The sequence below is a fragment of the Cebus imitator genome, unplaced genomic scaffold (assembly GCF_001604975.1).
Source record: "Cebus imitator isolate Cc_AM_T3 unplaced genomic scaffold, Cebus_imitator-1.0 Scaffold266, whole genome shotgun sequence".
NCBI classification, from domain to species: domain Eukaryota; kingdom Metazoa; phylum Chordata; class Mammalia; order Primates; family Cebidae; genus Cebus; species Cebus imitator.
Window position 1 is genome coordinate 4,416,302 of NW_016107581.1, and position 5,322 is coordinate 4,421,623.

Here is a 5,322-nt window from a genome sequence, read left to right on the forward strand (position 1 = left end):
TGTAAAGCAGGCCTGGTGGTGATGAAATCTCTGAGTGCTTGCTTGTTCACAAAAGATTTTATTTTTCCTTCGCTTATGAAGCTTAGTTTGGCTGGATGTAAAATTCTGGGTTGAAAGTTTTTTTCTTTAAGGATGTTGAATATTGGCCCCCACTCTCTTCTGGCTTGTAGGGTTTCTACTGAGAGATCGGCTGTGAGTCTGATGGGCTTCCCTTTATGGGTGACCTGACCTTTGTCTCTGGCTGCCCACAGTATTTTCTCTTTCATTTCAACCCTGGTGAATCTGGCGATTATGTGCCTTGAGGTTGGTCTTCTTGAGGAATATTTTTGTGGTGTTCTCTGTATTTCCAGGAGTTGAATATTGTCCTGACTTGCTAGGTTGGAAATGTGAGTTATTCTACACACAGTGACAGAACATCAAAAACATATCTAGAAGAAGACTTACAGCTTATCTACAAGAAGACAAACATGTCTTTTCATTGCATTTACACTCTGGGCCCCTCAAACATGCTTGCCAGTCATCTTCTTAGCTTTATTCAAATGGAAATAAATCAGACTGTAAAAATTATAACAAACCAGACAGGTAGCCTGTTTCTCACAGAGATGTAAAGGCTTAAGAATGAGGTGGGTATGTACAAATGGAGTTCCTGTCTTTGAAGAAAGAAAGTTCAACTATAAAATGAAAGAGGTTCACTTGCTGCTTCTCTTTTTATAAACTATCTGATTTATTTTGGTTTTCTACTCAAGAAAATGACATGTGTATAGTTACAGAGGGATTATCTAAATGTATGATTATGTGTCAAAGTAGATCAGTGCTGCTATCTAAATGACAGTTCTGGAAAACATTCTCATAATCTTTGTTCATTAGTCAACCTAAGTCTCACTGTCAATCTTCCAAGTGGCATATGGGCTGGGAAAATAATTTAGCCATGTGACCTTCTGAACCAGATAAGCATAAAAGAAATTGCTAAAGAAATAAGCTCTAGATTCTTTTTCCGTACTGATTTAAAGATGAATTAGATTTATTTAAATAATAAAATGGTAATACAATGAAAGGGAAGCAATGACTGAGAAGAAACATAAAAGTGTATCTAGCCTTGAGAATTGCAACAAATACTCCCAGCCAAAGAAGTCTGTTTAATGTGCTTTTATGCATGTAAGTTTACCTGTTTGACTCAAACTGTTTATAATTCCATCATGGCCATTTTAAATATTTTTGGAAACAAATACATATACTTTTGCATATTTAAAAAATTACCACTCTCCAATGTTTCTGTTGACTTGGACTTTTATATTATGTTGTTTAATAAAATATGGTAATTCTTGACATGTATGATTTTATCATATAAGTAATATAATTCCTCAGCCAAAAATTTAGCATTTAGTCTATAGTAGAAATCTCAGTTCTGTACATTGTATTCTAAAGATAGACAAAAATCTAGAGATTTTCTTCTTATAAAGTAAAAGCAAATGAGTCCTCCCCTCAACCTCTGAGGCATTAAATTGCTTTGCCAAAGTCACACTTTTAATTTATCTGACTAATTTGATGTATTTATCTGGTAATTTATGTAATTCAGCAATATACAATTGTATCTTCTCTTTTGGTGCCACGAAATGCTAGGTAATGAATGCCACCTTAGAAGCTTTGAGTTAATTATTTAATATTGCTTGGTTTTACTTCCATTATTAAATAGACAATGGTGCTAGATTATACAACTGTACTGTATATTCTCCAGCTGTAAGCTTTTGTGGTAATTGAATGTAAATTTGGGAGACATCTCATTTTCCAGGATTCTGCACTAGCAACTCAGCAGTTTCACTGTGTTCATTGTGTTGTGGCAAACTTTGGTTCCTCTATTTCAGTGAGTACCTTCACTTTTTTGATATCCCAGGAACCAAATAAAAAAATAATGATAAAAAGCAGTGGGAAAAAGAATAGCTTAGTGCAGAAAAGGGAAAGCTTCTTTTCTGCTTCTGAAGACCCACAACATCACATCCTCTCAACCTATTTCATGTAGAATCCAGATGACAAAGACAGAAGACACATTTTATATCTGTGTCTGTTTGTTTCTCTGTTTTTGTGTTTATATATTTATACCATAGAAATAACTGTGATCTGGTGAAGAACTAGAAGTAGAATCAGAAGACCTGGGAAAAATCCTACAGCTTGCTTATATTTTTTAACCTCTCTTTATAAGAATTGTGATAACTAAATAATTTCATCAATGTATATTTGTGGAAATGCTTAGTACAATGTCTAGATTTATGATTTAGAAAATGTAATTCTTATAACTGACTAAAAAAGGTTGAGTCAAATCACAATAGAATGTTATCAGGGAAACAGAACTTTAAAAACTTTGAGAAATTTTATCTGTCCAAATACACGTGGAGGTAAAGCTGTTACTATAGGGTGATGTCTGGGTTAGATATCAGAGTATAAATGCAGTTTTCTTTTTCCAATGTTTTAATTTAGTCAAATTTGTTAATATTTTACTTTATGCTTTGAGTTTGTTATAATTCAGAGAAAGGCTTTTTCAATTCTGATATCCTTAAAAATTCTCTAATGCGTGTGTTTTATTGATTCATTGACTTCAAACAAATTTTTGAACTTTTTGAAATTTATGCTAAGGGTCAAGATTTTGCCTCAACTATTTCTCTAGTTGGATATGCACTTACAGCAACTTTTAATTGCATGAAGGTACAGGTTGTTCATTCACTTTAGATATAACCATGATATGTTATTTTAATGAATGGTAGCTAAAAATTTCTTTTGTTTTATTTAGGATTTTCAAAGTTATTAAAAAGAAGGATGTGAAGTATGAAAATTGCATGTTGAAGAAAGATATTGCCATACTCAGACAAGAAGTATATGCAATAAAAAATGATAGTCTCAAAAAGGAGAAGGAACATATTCAGGAAATTAAAAGTATTAGAGAAATAAATGCTAACTTTCAAAAGAGTGTAATACTCAATGAGGAAATAATAACAAAAACAATGTCCCAGTATTGTCAACAGCTTAGTGATCTCAAAGCTGAGAATACAAGGCTGTATTCAAAATTGGAGAAGAAAAAACACAACAAGGAAAGACTGGAAGCTGAAGTTGAATCCCTCCATTCTAGACTGGCTGCTCCTATAAATGAGCACAGTCAAAGCATGGAAACAAAAGACCTACAACTTACTTTACAGACAGCACAATTTATTTAAAAGAAAAAGTTCTTATATTTCTAACTAAAAGATAAGAATGAGTTGTACTGTACTACTTTCTAAAGCTCAAATGAAGTTTAATACCTTCAAAGGTAAGCTTCACAAGACAAGAGATGCTCTCAGGGAAAAGATACTGGCTTTAGAAAGTGTAGAGGTGGACCTAACACAAGCGCAGCATTGAATAAAGGAAATGAAGGAGATGCATCCAAAAAGAGGAAGCTATAAAAAGACTCAATCAGAAAGCAGAACTGTCAAGAGAAGAGAATATGTCAACTAGAACATGAAAATCTCTTGCTTTAATGACAACTAGAGGGTGCTGATAAGGAAAGCAATAATAAAGAGATAGTAATTAATATCCAAGGAGGCTGTCTTGAGAGTGGACAGGAAGATTTTCTAGAAGAGAAAAATAAGGAATTAATGAATGAATATAATTATTTAAAAGAATAACTTTTTCAGAATGAAAAAGAAGAAGGAAAAGTAAGTATGAAGAAAGATAAATATTTTTAACCTTCTGGAAAGAAAATTTAAACATTTTATTCTGGCTATATGTTGAACCAAGTTCAATATAAAAATAAATAGATGAAAATATGTTTACCATACTGTATAATTCCATCTACATGAAACATCCAGAAAAGACAGGTTTAGAGACAGAAAGAAGATTAATGGGCTGGAAATGGATAGTGACTGCTAATGGGCATGAGGGATTATCCTGGAGTGATGAAAATGTTCAAAAGTTGGATTTTAGAGATGGTTGCACAAGTCAGTAAGTTTGTTAGAGTTATGTATGTTAAAGATTTAATAATAATAAAGTATTTAACTCTAAATTGAGTTAAATATTATTCCACAATGCGAAATAAATGTAGTAAAAATCTTTTAACTCTATGTTAAAGCAAATAAATTCTATAGTATGTAAATCACATTTCAACAAAGCTGTTTTAATAAAAAACCAAAAAAACAAAATGTTTTTACTGTATCCCCTTGGAAACATACCTTGTTTCCGGGAAATCAAAAGTACAGCTAGTGCTCGACTTATGACCATGATTGGTTCTGACAGACCGGTCGTAACACGATTTGGTCATAAGCTGAGCAGGCTATATGTACAGTACTGTGAAATGATAACTTCATATCACGTGCAATCACATTCACTTTCTTTTCTCCTTCGTACTGCTTAATTACCTTCATTTTCATGTCAAGATCGATGGCCTTTCTTTCCTTCTTGGCAGGCTGAGGCATAGACAAAGACAATTTCCTCTTGGTAGACATCTTGGGAGGGGTTTGATGAAAAATATCCAAGACACAAAACACAAATTGCTGTACCGAGCCTGGGATAAGAGTTAAAATGGTGCACGCAGATATGGTAGTGCTGCCGGAAGCTGGTCTGCCCTGTCATACGCCCAGCTGGGCAACGTTTGCACTGCCGGATGCAGAGCACTCGTGGCTAGCGATTGTGGTCGTAAAGTCAAATGGCCATAAGTTGCATAGGTCGTAAGTCAATCAATACCTGTAAAGCTCACAGATACTTTGAGTAAAGACATTATTTCAGCCGGCGGCAGTGACTCATGCCTGTAATTTCAGCACTTTTGGAGGCTGAGGCAGGTGGCGAACACTTGTAGTCCTAGGTACTCAGGATGCTGAGGCAGGAGAATCACTTGAACCTGGGAGGCAGAGGTTCCAATGAGCCAAGATCTCACCATTGCACTCCAGCCTGGTGACAAATTGAGAATTTGTTTAAAAATTTAAAAAGACATTATGTCACCTGTAAAATTTTAGTAGATACAGAGTAATGTTGATAAAATATGTAGTCTTAACTGCTGATAATAAATTTAATGTCTTTATGTTGGCACATTTTAAGACCATAATGAAGCAAATAAATGGAAATGCTTGTACCTGAAATGAATATTTTGAAATTAAGATTCAACTGAGTTGCTTTGACACTTAATTCTAGATTTCCCAGATGAACAGAAGTGTGTTGCTGTGTCTTGTGATGCTTTTCCTTCAGTAACTTATGTATTTTAGTTGGTATAACTTTGTTTTCATTCATATCAATGTGACTTAAATAAGTAAACAAAAACCATTTAGACTAAAAACCTCTGCACAGGAAAATAATCAGCAGAGTCAA

At 33.9% G+C, this 5,322-nt stretch overlaps 1 pseudogene; it reads left to right on the forward strand.

The window, feature by feature from the left end:
- Positions 1–4,280, forward strand: part of LOC108283956 — a 23,412-nt pseudogene extending 19,132 nt beyond the window's left edge.
- Positions 4,281–5,322: the final 1,042 nt, after the last annotated feature.